At 23.0% G+C, this 16,797-nt stretch overlaps 1 protein-coding gene across 5 annotated transcripts in view; it reads right to left on the minus strand.

Annotated features, from left to right (window-relative positions):
- LOC113553659 (5-hydroxytryptamine receptor 1-like) overlaps positions 1–16,797 on the minus strand; it is a 208,993-nt gene that overhangs the window by 139,425 nt on the left and 52,771 nt on the right. For 3 of the 5 annotated variants that reach the window (XM_026957115.1, XM_026957112.1, XM_026957113.1), the window contains one exon: positions 3,010–3,054. The exons of the other annotated variants lie outside the window; for them this stretch is intronic. The gene's annotated coding sequence lies outside the window, so the exon portion shown is untranslated. The remainder of the gene's footprint in view (positions 1–3,009; positions 3,055–16,797) is intronic. 5 annotated transcript variants of the gene reach the window in all.

Raw genomic sequence — 16,797 nt, forward strand, 5'->3', positions numbered from 1 at the left:
ATTTTTTTAATAATTTAATATTACAACAAATTCTATACGTTTTATCTAATCGGCCGATTTTTATGTTGAAAAAAACTAACTTACTGTTTTTTTTTAAACAAACACTCACAATTTTTTGTATTCTTAATCAATATCTAAAAACAATAAGTATTCTCTAAAATATGTAAAGATAACACGATTCTTATTTTTAATTTAGTGCCTACCCTAATTCTTAAAAAGTTGAAAATTCAATCAATTCTGCCAATCATATCAGCTATGCATGACACGTTATCACATATCACAAGGTATAATATGACTGAAAACATTAGATCCATCCGAATACGGTTTTAATATATTATAGTTCGTTACAATTACTGTGGAATTTTTTGGTGCATTACTATATTATATTTGAACAATATAAACGACCCGAGTATCATCACTTGAGATATGAATGGATCATAAAATAAAGTTGGAAATTGTGAATAAGGTAGTACAAGCTATTTCATAGTTCGAAGCTAATTTTCTACGATGAAAATGTTTATGTGTTGACTTGTGTTCCTTTATATGTATTGAATTTTGAAATATATTATGGTATGGGATATCATATACGAAAACCTTTGCATTAATTTAATTCCATTCGTTGTTAATGGCACTGAGACATGTGTATCCTTTCGGATTATCATAATCTAAGTATAAATCATACGTTTCAACTTAAATCAAGCACAATCAATTTCAAACGACTGTAATTCCCTCTATATTTATGAAACATTAAAATAGAAAAATGTCTTATTTTAGAATTTAGATCGTTGTATTATTATGATATTGTATAAATATAAGCCACTGAGTACATAAAATGTTTACTTTCAATCTCACCATAATTTATTATTGTAGAATGCATGTGAGTTTAAGAAATTAAACAATAACGCCTTAGTTGGTTTATCATAACAATAACGTATTTTTTTCATGTCATACTTATCGTTACTCACTTATTTGAATATTTGTATTCAAAGAATAGTTAACGTATTATTATAATCCATAGGTATTGATGAGACTATGTGATTGATTAGCTTTATGAAAAATAAATTTAAAGGACCTCCACATGGTTAATAGTAATTAAAAATAAAATTTTTTTAATATACATGATATTAATTTAAAATTTCCCGAACTTAGTCATCTAAACGTAATGAACTCAATAAAATGCATTCCTTATAATTGGGAAAAAAACATATCAATATACATATTAATATAATGTAATAGGAAATAATGATTAATATTTGTGTCTTTAAAAAATAAAAATGAAGTAAAGAGTAATATATATTTATTAAAATGTTCATACTTATCGACACATTTCAATTTAAAAAATATATATGTAATAAACAACGCATAATTTTGGAATTATATTCAATACATTTTTAACGACTAATTTTACTGAGGATAGTACGAATACATCGTTTTTTCAACGATAAAATTGCCATATACTCATGTATATGACGTACTATATAAATACGTTATAGCACTTAAATAATAAACCTAAGGGTATCTATGTAATCGTAATATATAGGTTTACACATTATGTATGTATTCATATACATTTCACATTCTACAGTCGTTTGAAAGTATAATAATGGGTGACTTTCATCATCATACAAATGCTACGAATAGTAAGTTTATTTAATATGTTTACCCCAAGGGATTTTTTATTATTACTATTATCCTCTTTTTTCCCAATATAGATGTGTGAGTTTCGCACCAAAGGGACATTGTAATTTCAACGTGTGAACTATATATTAAAAAAAAAAATACTCAATTAAAAAAATATTCAAAATAAAAATACAATTGACTTTTACCTATATTTATATACATAGTATTAGATAACTTCAAAGAGATAAAATCCTCTCGGCAATATAGACTGTTTAAAATTGAACAAATAATTATTCAAGTATTTAATTTGATAAAAAACTTTATAAAAAAACAGAAAATTTACTGTAATATATTATAGTATACGTAAAAGTTTTAAATACAATTTGTCATTGAGGTCATTAAAATATAATAATTATGTGGTAAATTTGAATTCAACCTTAAACAACTTCATACGAAAAACGAAAGTGATCGGATCAGTGATCAACCTCTATTCCTGAAAAAATATTTTATAAAATACTATTAATAATATCTATAAGAAAGCTTAAACTCATTTTTGCAAAAACATCCCATATTGTGTTATTTAATAATTATTATATACGTCATATGTTTGTATTATTGACTCAATTCTATAAATCAATGTCGACATGGAGAGTAGTGTGAATAGGATCTTAGTATACATTTCTAAAAATTAGATTACATATTTTGGTAAATGCAATGTGTACATATAAAAAATATCAATGGCAATAGTGATGAAATTTTCCAATATATAAAATGAGTATTTATTCTAAATTTGAACTTCAAATGTTAATAAATAAAAAAATGTTGATTAAATATCTTTAATATATATATTTTTTAATTGTACCTATTACTTTAAGAAAAGTTCATAGGAAACCTTGTATTAAATTTCAAAAATTTTTTACTTTTATCTTAATTAAAAACTATTTAATATTTTACCTATTGTAAAATGAACTAAAATATGTGGAAAATGCTAAAAATTATTTCAGAAATATTTATTGAGAATAGAATCTACGGAGAAATACAATAAAATATATTTTCTTAAATATTGATCGTACATGTATTATCTTATTTTTGCAATTTAAATTTTAGTTTTTTCCGATTGTTCTGACAAATACTTGGAATTTATTACTTTTAATCCTCTAAACTACTAATTATATCCAATTTTCTATCAGGAACCACCCTCAAAGTTGAAAATTTAAATATTTCTTTCGGCATCTAAAGGTTACACAAAAACTCTAGGTTACACATCATATTTTGGATTATCATGTTAGCCATTTACTTTTAGTATTAATACGTATATTATTATACATATATAAAAACTGTTATATATATTTGTTACTAACTAATAAATTTAAAAAAAATTTAAGTTACCTGTTACACGTCTCGTATTTCCACAAATTGTCCATACATTTTGATCTAAAAACATATTTATAAATACGTATATGAATGTACATATTATTATATAGGTGAATTGGAATACAGGGTTTAAATAATATAAATTTTGTATGCAAATGTATTAATATTGTAACTATTAATTGTATTTAATATTTGTATTAAAACTATTATGAGCTGCTGATGCTGAATATCATTCAAGTTTGTCAAAACGTACATAATATAATATTATTATGTAGGATCAGCTCAATGTGATATAAACTCTAGATAAATAAATTTAATTATAAATGTATGCATATTTATATGTATAAATTGTTTATATTGAAATAAAAAAAATAATTCATAAAAAGTATAATAAGTCATTTGGCGATAACAGTTCGTACAAAACATCAATGTTAAAAAAGTATGAGAAATAAGTTTTATTAAAAAATAACTTAAGAGGACGACAAACCCGCATGTGTTGTCTCCATCTTACACACGTACGACAAATACTTTTACGTAGTCTGAGTCAGTGGTATATCCAGGGGGGTGAATGTTAATCCCCACCCATCCGGGCGTATTTATATCAAAAATATAATGTTGATAATATAGGAATACAATAATTTGATCGTGGTAAAATATATTTTGTTATGCCGAATTCACGTTATCGATAGCACTGGCGATAATAATCATTATCATTCAATTATTTTATTATTTTACTACGTTTGAAAATGTATTTTATTAACCCCCCCCCCAATTAAAAGAAATCCTGGTAACGCCACTGGTCTGACTAGAACTCACCCAATTTTGTTCTAGGATAAATATACCTATTATAAAATTAGAAGATTACAATATTTTGGAGGACTAAACGATGAGGTTTTCTCATAGTTTCCAATATAACGTTCATTATATCGTTTAGAAATAGCAAAAATTTCAAAATGTCTAAATAACCTTACAATTACCAATTAATAACCTACATATTATTTCTAACAAAACAATTACGTTTTATACATGTAGTTGAATTATAAAATAAATTTTCAGAAACATTATGAACAATATTCAATGATATTTTATACGAATATAAAATAGGTACAGAGAAAATTATAATAAATTATATATTTTTATTTTTTTTTTTGTCATATACTAAAAAAATGTTTATATTATTATAAATTGTTTTTAAATATAATAAACTTAGTACTCTGGTTCACCGTTTATAAATGGTTTTTATTTTATATTTTGTTACCGTTGTTTGAGATCGATAAATTAAAAATTATAGCTTGAAAACTTAATACTTATATGGAATACAAATTTAAATTGAAGGAATCCACTGAGGTATAAAGACTGAGGAGTTTATAAAGTTTCTTATTGCAAACACCTAATGTTTAAATGGTAAAGCTATTAAAATTTTAAATGACTGTAATATATATCATCTTAGGAAATTAAACTATGTACAAAACTATTCAACTGTGCATACATTTTTAAAAGTTTAAAATATTTATTGTTTATATTAAAATATATTTTTTTATTTATAAGGATAAATTTTCATGTGATTTATATGTTATTAGATATTGTATTACTGGCTAAAAACCTAAATCATTTTTAAAATATAATTATTATTATAAAAAAAAAAATTGAACTGCCCTAAAAATGTTAGATTTTGTGTTTCATGGTTTAAAATTTTACAAAAAAACTCTACATTGACTCTTGTAAACTTACAATAATGTTTATCTCAACTAATAGTATTATGATTCATTTAAATTTTTGTAAAATTTATTCAAGAGTAAAAATGATAAAAAAAAATAATGTCAACTTTAAAACGAATGTGATTTTGAAAAATTAGAACAAGCTCGATTAAGATTTATAATTGTTCATAAAAACAATAATTTTGAAATAATATTTTTTGAACTACCAGATGTATCATTATTATCATCGGTTTTCATCGTCACGAACGTAAATATTTTAGAACCAATAAATAACACGCAAGATTTGTTTCCTCTGAAGATACTTGAAAAATGAAATACATAGTGATAACGCTGATTTCACGTAAGTAATATCTATAAATTCATAAATAAAATATTGTACATACTTATAGCTTATTCATCCGAGCACGCTGTTCGCAAAAAAACACCTTTCAATGATGACAAATTGTTGGGGTTTATCGGTGCTTAACATTTGCCGTCGCAATAATAACAATAATAACTCGATTTTTACACCAAGAATGTTGCGTGGAAAAAAGATAATAAAAACTATAAAACGACACAGTTCAACGGCGATGACCAATGACCATACACCAAAAGGGTTTTTTTTTGACAATGCGGTCCATGGTTATAATTGATAAAAGGTGTACAATGCCATTTTTAATGAACACTGAATGAATAGAATATGGACGGTAATCACCGGTAATCCAATTCCCAAGTCGACGCAATTTCACCATCACTGCCGTTTCGTAAAAATCCGTAAAGCACAAAGTACCTTTATAAATCTCAAAATCTGTCGTCTATAGTTCATTTACCAAAACCAATTAAATTAATATTCTTTGTGTGTGTGTGTGTGTGTGTGTGTGTGTGTGTGTGTGTGTGTGTGTGTGTGTATTTATGTTTGTGTTTGTGTGAAACAGATAGTACAATCTAATATAATATTATGCCATAATTATACTTATTACAGATCATTAAAAGATGATCTGGTTTTATTAAGATTTAATGGATCACTTATTTTAGGCATTTATCTTTAAATATGGTCATTGTTCTAAATTAAAATTAAAAATATTATAATTTTATAATATATATATATATATATCTTATTAAAACCTATATTGTTTCTAAGTCTACTCATCGATGCGACTGATTTTGTGAAACCGTTCTTATTGAACATAGGAATAATCATTACTCATTATTTATGGACTTTTAAGTTGTTGCATATGTTGCCCATCCCAATCATTATTATTTCTACTACGCGCCCTAATAGTAATTTTTTTCTTTAATACGTTTTATCTTATTTATTAGTAAGTTTCAATAATTGCATATCTATTATATGAAAAAGTTTTTAAAATGTTATTTAATAACTCCTCGTTGCCAACTTTAAAAGAAATTGTTTAGAGATCTTTAACTTTAAGCCAAAATTATTTCTGTTCTTTCTTTTTATCAACTTTCTCTTTTACTTTTCAACTTCAAGCTAAGTTACCATTGATAATGTCTTAATATAGTAAGCTCATGTTATATTTTTAATATCTTTACATAGTATGACAGTTATTGTTATATTCTGTATAAATTGTATATTTTTCTTAGCGATGTATATATATATATATAAAATATTTTATAACTGACATGACAACAACAAATATATATATATATATATATATATATATAAATAATTATAATTATAAAAAAATGACATTTATGAGGATTGAAATATAAAAAGTATTTTAGATAAAACATCTTAGAGGGGTTGGAAAAGTCTATGGTAGTTGGTAAGCGCAGTGAGCGGGTAGCGAAACCCCCTAGTATTTTTTGATATATTTATGATTTAGTATAAAAAAATAAGTATAATACAGCTTTACACAATATCCACAGTTAAAAACCTGACCAAGGTATTTCTAATTATTTGAATAAGTAAAGACGTATTTTTTTATAATTATGTTCTCAAAGTGAATTCATCATGGAAATAGAACACTTGAGAATGGCTATGGTTACTAATGATTAATGTTTATTTTGGTTAAATCTTAATAGTATATGCATATATAATCAGTATTTGGTCAATTATCCAAATAACCTCGTATTTAACAGCCCATTAATATAATGGATACGTTAAATTAAGTTTATCTTCAAAAACCAAATAAAATTAAAAATCTCAAGTACCAGAGTTAAAAATGCTATAACTATTGTAGAAATATGTGTACTGAGTTTTTTCAACATTAAACTACACAATCGTGCAATAATGCTCACGAAAGTAGCCACTACCATTTCAACAGGGACATAATATTATATTCATGCCTGAATATAACATCTGAAGTACCTAACTAAACGAATACGTAAATTTGTTACAACAGAAGGTAACTTAAATTGCTCACCACAATAAATGAATAACAAGAAATTGGAATATTTGAAAGATTAATAAAGAAAATAAAATGGGTATATTTTTTCTTTATTAGTTATTACTTATTAGTTATTACCATGCAGTATACGAGAAAATAAATTATGAAGATTAATTCCGTATGGTAACATTTTTGAGTGATTGAAAATCAATACTTAATGTAACAGCTTGGATACATAGCTATTGATTTTTATTTTTGTAAAACATCATTATAGATATACTTATACATAGTAAATACAATCATGTCTAATAGTATAACACTCGTCAGCAGTCAATCAGAAACTGATTTATGGCTTTCTACAGGAACCAGGTTTATTAGACTTTAAAATAATTTAATAAATTAAAACATTTTTACTTAAAATTGATTAGGAAGAAAATCGTCATAACTCTGTACATTTTTTTGCATAAATTGAACTGTAAATTTAAGTTTTTAAGTTGACTTTATTATATAAAACTTTTGTGATTTAAATATTTATTTTGAATTAATTAGATAAAGTTATAATATAATATCATTATATTATATTACCACAAATACCTGTATAAACAAAAGATAATTATTATAATAAATAATTATAAAAACTAACTAAGCAGTTTCAATAATGTTTTAAAAATATAAATATAAGTTTTTTTAGAATAGTTATAATTAAAAATATATAAATATATTATATTTAAATTTTATTTGTATGGAAACATTAGATTCAATCGTACTTTGGAAAAAATATTTTATGATAAAAAAATGTATTTTAACGAGGTTTTTATTTAACGTTATGACAAATGTATGATATTAAATACAATTTGTCTTGTTATAAATTATGAAAAAAAAAAAAAAACAATAATGGTAGAACGTTTTAAATATTTTTGCTTTTATATAGGTACTATATTTGTTAATAATCGCGTAACTGACAACTAAAAGATAACACATAAACATAAAATAATTTTTCTTGGAAAAGTGCAACGGCGCAACTCAAAAAGATTAATAACAATTTACCTATAATGATCAAAAGACTAAAATAACTATTATGTTGACAATAATATAAAACAATGATAACAATATTATAAAATAAACTAAACGCTTATCTTACTTAATGCTATTTGTCTATATACAATATATTTATATTAACTAATCGCAAGTTATAAATTCGTGATATAATATATAATAAATTATAATAGTAGGTATACACTTATATGCCTGGGCAAATGTAAATATGACTGAAAACTGTTGATAACCCATGTTTAATGTATTTTATATGCGTATCATTTAATATACTAGGCAATAAACTGATAAGTAAATATTACATTTAAAAATATAATAACATAAATAAAAAAAAAACCTTCTTTATAATATATTAATATATTTTACACGTATAATATTCTAATCACCCTTTAATATTCAAATTTAAACGTAAACATAATGGCATTTAATATTATTAATTCGTTATAAAATGAAATAAATGATAAAAGACTTATAATTTACTATGAAAAATATTGAATTTTATCTATACCTATTAAAGTAAATAAAAAAATAACAACTAATTTAATCTTAAATGTGATCCTAAACAAATTATCTATTCACCTAAATTAAATCATCAATTTATTAAATCAATAAAGTATTAATTGAAATGCATGTTTCTTTTATTTATTAGTATATATTACATTTTCACCTTCATATTATTCTAATTTCTCAAATATTTTAAGATTTTCTAAATATTAAAATGTAATGAACCATTTTACAGATAAAGCCGATAAAGGTAAAATAATATAATTTTGATATAGTTTTAATAATTTGTTATGTACTTAATTTAAAAATGTGTTAAAATCTGTACACTATGCCATTTAATTAATAATTTCAATACATAGTTAATAATAATAAAAATAAATTATAAATAATTTTATACCGATGTTCAGTGATTATACTAATAATTTATTTTTATTATTTATTGAAATTATTAATTAAATGGCATAGTGTGCGGATTTTAAAATATATTACTTAGCCCAACACTGACAAATAGGTAACAATCAAAGAATATTTGAAATTTATATGGAAATACAACTTATTTATAGTTGTGAAAATATGACTTTAGAGTCTGGTATTGTAAACGTGACAACTATCGCGTTCTCATTGGCGTTTCACGATCTCTGATTATCATCGTGTCCATCAAAAGTTTGTACCGAACTTGATTCAGTATTATAATATTATAACAAAGGCCCCATGACGCATAAATGCCTAGCAGCTTTTCAATAGTGGAAATGCATCCCGGTCATACTATAATAAATTATATCTGTCTTCTTTGTACTAAACTCTTACAATTAAAATTATTTTGGAATTAAATAAAAATAATATAAATAGTAATGAAAAGATTTGGTTATGACTACTGACATAATATAATTCGCATTTATTTTCATATATATATATATATATACAGGATAATTCACAAAATATGTTCATTCACATTTTTTTTTAATAATGAGAATTTATTTAAATTATGTGTTGAAATTTTGAAATATTTTCAAAAACTATATTTTAAAATTCTTGAATTTGTTTGTAATACGTATGTATCTTTTATTAGCTTCAGTTTTTCAAATATGAAAACCCCCATCTTTTTTTAGTGTAAATTATTTAGTGAATATATTTTTTTAAATATTGATGTACCTTATTCAAAATTGAAATTAATAATTTCTCAGTTACTAGAATGTTTATATTAAAGATAACAGTTTTTAAAAATTATTTTATGACAAAAATATAAATATATATAGTAGTAATTATAGTAATGTATATTGTGTTTATTATAGTTGGTCTATTTTTACAAATTATTAATGTTAATACATTAATATTAATTGCAAAATGTTTAAAACCTCTAAAAAGCTTTATACGAGTGACGCTATATATATATATATATATATATATATATATATATATTGTAAGCCAATTATCATAGACCTATTATCTTTAACAAGTTAAACAACTTGTATTTATCAAGGAAAATATCCATAAGTAATTTAAGGTTTAAATTGTGGTTTCAGTTTGAAAAATAAAAGTTTGTATCCCCCAAAAAACATTCCTTAAGTAGTACTCAAAAATTGTATGATACGTTTACGTGTAAAAACTCGCAGAGTTACAAAACTAGTTCTCTCCATATATATTATATTACACCACATATCTGACTGTTAATGTAATTATATATAATATATTGTTATACAAATATTGGACACTATAAAATATTACGTACAAGTATACCCACCCATAAAAATAATATTATTATTTGTATTCTTTTACGTTATGCTAAGGTTATTTTTTACATGTAAATTTATTTGACGTTATGTTATGTAATTCTAACTACAAATATTTCTACAGTTTTATTCTTAATATTATAATATACCTATCTATTTTTTTTTTTTTATTCCATCTTATACATTTATAGTTACAATATAACTAAAACATACTGCACAGGTACTTGTAAAAACATTTAATATTTTGATGTATTAAAATAATATTAAATAAACATTTTAAACAAGGAACATGTAATAGCAACACAATTTATTTTGTTGAGCTTCTATTTTCCATAGTTGTTAATTATAAATATAATTTATAATATTATAAATAATAGTGAATTCGTAACTTCGCCATGTTGTATTCTGAAGGTTTTATACAATTTATCGTTATAATATATAATATACCATTTTATAATTTATAAATTATAAGCAATATTATTTTAAGACTAATATTATTTAAAACATCTGTCCACAGTAATACAAAGGTAAATATTTATTTAATGTTAAACTGTAGCATGATCTATTATATTGTGTAACTTTACAACAAACAATAGTTGCGCAATTCATTAATATTAAGTAATGATCAAGCAGTTCATGAAATCATGGAAAAGTACCCATTTCGCGTATTTTACAATTTTATATACCTATGTCTAGAATGGCAGTATAAACTTAACACGTTACAAGTATATTATATTATTTCCGTAATTATTTTGTCTAATTATTATAAATGATCATTGTATTATCAAGGTTAATGTATCTTAACGTTTGTTTGACATCAAAGCGTCGATGTATAATTTAATGCTGATTTTTAATACTACCTCCTACGTAGCCCTCTAATACAATTTAACTAATAAGAACTAAGGTATATGAGTTCTATAAATTACCTAAAAGTAATAAAAATAAAATTAATAATATTATCATAGATAAAAATATTTAGTTAAAATAAATACAAACTACTATGCAACAAAGCATAGATGCACTTGAAAAGTTTGACTATACTGCGTTTGAGGAGTTCATGAATTTGTTAATTTCAAACTGATACCTATCAATAATACACAAAACAAATTAAAGAAAAATCAATATCAATACAAATTTTTACCAAAATGGTACATCATTTGAATTACTATATTTACGTGAAATTAAGAATAATTACAATATTATTATTATCAACACGTCTAAGTATCAATCATATAAATTATAGTATTATTATGATAATAATAAAGTGAATTAACAAATAAATACATTGTATGATATGGCTTTGTTCGTTAAAATAAGTAACTAATTAATATGATTTTATAATTAATTTACAAATCATCTCGTATCAGAAGAAAATATATCTGAAATCTGAATTCAGATTAATATTAGTTCATTACATATAATACCTTATTATGTTTTAATGGTATATTCATTACAAAGATATAAATATTATACTTGTTAATATATTTTTATTTAAAAATAATATTATAATAATATATGCAAAATACAAATAAAGTGTATTGCTTAATTATAATTATTTATAAGTTTATGGTCCTTCAAATAAACTAAAATACTAAATACCTAAAATATCTAAGATATATAGTAGATAAAAAATTATGAATTTTTATGTATCAATCGCGATAATATTTGAATGTGTTTTTAAGAAATATTATGAGGTAACAGACAACTTTTATTTAATCGAAAAAGTTTTAATTAACGTTCGTCTGTATAAATATATAGTTTATTATATATTACAAGTGTAGAATGTTTTTAATGTCTTATTAAAATAACATTTATTACAAAACAATTTATTACGAATCACCATAATGTTATAAAATTATAATATGTAATAATGCATTTGATAAGTAATAAACTTGATAGTTGACAAAAAAAAAAATAATTATTATAATATGCACATAATATACAATTTATTAAGCATATATTAACAATGACAAGTATATTTTTAGTATAAAACATATAAGTACGTCATATTTAACCAGATACTATAAATTTTAATACAATTTATTTTTTACTTCTAATTCCACGTTTTTTTTTTTATTCTTATTTAAATATATACTATTTGATCGTTTTTAAATTATTATCATTTGTTTAAAAGGATGTTATTTTTATCATTATTTTTTAAAATTAAATCTCACTTTACTTTTATTTTAAACACCAAAATCGATTTCAATCATTATATATGTTTATAAAAATATATTTTTAATAAATCTTGATAACTTGGATTCAGTTTATAAACAAAAATATTTTGTTATATTTGAATAGTAAATTATAATTTATAACTGAGTATTTATTCAAAGATATACTTTAAATAATTTAAAAAATAAGATAATTGATCATGATGCAAATGTATAAAATATTTTGGCTTAACTTAGAAATGTATTGTCATTATTAATATTATTATTTTGAAATCTTTTACAATACTATTAAAATATTTGTTCTTTATCAAACAATATTTTATAAAATCGTGTTGAAAATTTAAAATAAAAATATCATTTTTTATATTATCATTTATAAAAGATCTTTACGATTTGTATACACAGTTAATACAATAAGTAAATTAGTTAATGTTTGTACAAGACTTGAAAAACATGAAGGAAGGGAACATCCATAGACACTACTTCTAAAAATATATAATTCTGAGTTAAAATCAGCTTATATATACTTATAAATATATTAATATATAATATACTCACGGTCGTAATTATTGCATTAAACATTTGACATTATACGAACCTATACTAATATATGTCTTCGAAATGTTATATAAATCAGTTTATTCTTCATTGAATACAAAAATAAATGTATCATGCATAATTATTTTTTAATATTTTATATAAATTAATTATGAAAATAAAATAATATGATTAAATATTTCTGTGCAAAATTTTAATTATTGAATATTAAAAAACTTTAAAATATTAAACATTTTAATGACATTTAAACCCAAATATGGTTTAACTATTTTGAAAATAATATTAAATCTATAAAAACCCAAAATGAATAATTGGTGAAAATTTAAAGTCATGGATTATTTAAAAGTTTTAATACAATACAAAAAGTTTACATCCCTGGTGGGAATCAAAACCACGACTCTCGGTGTTTCTCGTATACTATGTTTTAGGCGACCGTAAGAAAAACTGAAAAACTACCGGGGAATTTAAAAAAAAAATGGTATCTCTTAGATACCACATATGTCTAAAATTTCAGATCTATGTATAACCTAACCTAGAGGGGTTCCATAAACTTTTGTAACACTTATTTTACTAAAATTATATAATAAGATAAAAAACACATCATTTCAAAATTAAACAATTCGTAAAAATATATCAATTATTTTTAATTATTATTAAAAAAGGTTTTTTGATAATAATTGTTGTTACTTATTATTCATTTAAATCAAAAAATGTCATCAATATTGTATTAATATATTAAAAATAAGATAGTATGTTTTTAATTTTTGATGAATATACTTTATCCACAAATATGATATAAATAGAACAAGTATTTAAAACTTCAATGAGGTTTATGTGTATTTATTTAATTTTGGTATGTCCGTATAAAAATTGATTTTATAATTTTCAAATTCAAAATTATATTAATTTTTAACTGTGTATTGAAAATAATGAAGCATAAAAATAAAATTAAATAAGAGTTTTTGGATGTAAAAAAATACATTATATGCAGAACATAATATGTAAATTAATGAAACCTTAAACTGTTGATGTTAATGGGTTTATTTTTTTATCAAATGTATTTAACTTAACAATTAACCATGTGATAACATAGTTATTTCCATCTCAAATATTTATAATGTTTTATTATAACATTTTAACTATTCCAATACAATTAAAAATAAACAATAAACATCACACGTTAACAATTTAAATTTTCTAGACACTAAATCTTAGTTGAAAGTGTATCAACTAAATCGTAAAAATCAAAAACATGATTTAAAAAAAAAAAACAAAACTTATGGCTATAAAAATCAATTATTGAAATATCATGTCAGATAATTCATTAAAAATAATAATAGTACGATACTGAATCAAGTATATTTTTAACATTTATTTATTATTTATAACACAACATTTGGATAGCTAGTATGTTAACTAGTGTTGACACGCGTTTGTCTTATGTATTATTTTCAACACTTAAGTTTTTTTTCTTAATATACAGTATGGTAAAAAAAAAAAATGTATGAATTATTCATTTGTAAAGACCGCAAAAGTAGTTACTTGAAATAGACTTTTTCAAAACCTTTTTGTTTGATAGCCACTAGTACAAACGTCTACGTGGCCTTAAAAACAATACCAATCGATACATTTCTGTTCTGATGCATAATGGCGTGCTTTTTGATTTTTTTTTTCCAATCAGCTGCCAAACACTTAATTAATGAATATAAATATATATACCTATATGTTTTTTACCACATCCATAATTAATGATTTTTAATTTTCGAATAAATGTAATCGCCCTACATACACCAGTCGACAATGGATAATCCAGTAGTAAGAAAAATAGACGTCAACTCGATAAAGAAAAATATATTACCGACCAGTTGGGACACAATTAGTTCTGCAAGGATGGGCAAGTGATCGCAATACAGCTAAAAAGAGGCCGTGTATTATTTCTCAGTATGACAACACCAAATACACTCGTTTCAGAGGTAGTTTTTAAAGGTCCGGTGATAATCTGTACGTCAAGATAATCCCCTAACAGGTTTATTCGCAATGGACAACGATAATCGACCTCAGTAAAACACATAGTTGAGTTATACTGTGTTAAAACATAAAACAGTTTTAAATAAATGAGGTGCCATAAAGAACCATCAATTTGAAGAAAGTCCTTATCCCATGAGCAACACTATCAGCCATTTATCAAGAATATGAAGTGGTTATATATTGATAACTTTAATATTATATAGCTAGCAGCTTTGGGTAGATAAAGGTTTATGTCGTTTATGATTTCATTGTGTATGAATGATATAATAATTATACCTAATAATATTCATAATGATATTCGCTTAAAAAATAAATTAGATCTTTACATCCGCCGAACCGATAGATTTAGTCAAATAATTTTACGTATGACATTTCTCTACAAAATAATGTTCAATGCCATTATTTACCTTTTCAATATTAGTCATTAATCATTATATTTAGTATGTATTCTAAAAATATAAATTAGCTATAATACCGTTAATTATCATCATTATGAAGTCCAATAGCATAAAATACTTTTATTGTCTTATATTAGAGTTTTATTTTAGAATCAAAATTAATTCACATATAGAAAATAGAAATACTTCAATATGTATGTCAGTAAATATCAGCATAATATTAATATATAATGACACATGTACACAATAATTTCATGATTCCACGTAATTTTAAATAACGCGATACAAAATAATCGATCATTTTTTTTGTTTTTTAATCAAATACTATACAAATATAATAATATTGTGAATATATCAAAAATGTATCTTATTTAAAAAAAAAATTAATTTAAACATTTTTTGAACATAACCAATAATTATTGTTTAGTATCATTCTATATGATTTTTTTTTTCTTGTTATACTAAATAGGTACTGAAAATACGTTTTACCGATGGATAAGTTTAATTGACTGGCAAAATAAAATTTACCTTAGTTTTAATCTATCTCTGATTAAATAGATTAAATATATGACATATAATACAAAAAAGACTCCTATTTAACTGCATATTATTATATAAGTCTCTTTATTCACTTTTAGGACAGCATTCCAGCATTAACCTTAAAAACTTCTAACTACACAAAATCCTGATAAAAACGATTTGGTTTTATGACATCAAATTAAGGAGTGCTTAAAAGGAATAAAGTACCAACAAAATACAAACTTTCCAATCAAAATCATAACGTATAATTAGGTACATAAGTGACGTTTTACATTCCAAATAATTTTCTCCGCTCAAACCTAAAAAGTCCTAACAATCTCAGAAATAGCAACATCTATCTACAAACTTTTTCAATTCCACCTTGCGAACTACTTTAACCATCTAGTCATTACTCAGAACTTCAACAGCATTCCAAGTAATCTCAAAGTAGGCTAAAGAGAAATTGGAGCAGAGACTTATAACATAATAATAAAATTAATAAATGAACAATTAGAATAAATATATCACGCCCAACATATTACCTAAGGGCAATTTAATATTTATTTTATCATAGCATTCATGTCTACATAACTACTCACATAAAATATTCTTATTGTAAACACATTTAATACATTATATATTTCAAATAAAGTTCTATGTATAGGTACATATACTTATATATGTATAGTCATAAAGTCATAACTTATAACGCGATAAAAGTTACGATGTACCTATACGTTGTCTTATAGGACTATTTTTGTCAAGTAAAATTATTTATACAAAGTGTATTACAT

The sequence above is a fragment of the Rhopalosiphum maidis genome, chromosome 2 (assembly GCF_003676215.2).
Source record: "Rhopalosiphum maidis isolate BTI-1 chromosome 2, ASM367621v3, whole genome shotgun sequence".
In the NCBI taxonomy this organism is placed as follows: domain Eukaryota; kingdom Metazoa; phylum Arthropoda; class Insecta; order Hemiptera; family Aphididae; genus Rhopalosiphum; species Rhopalosiphum maidis.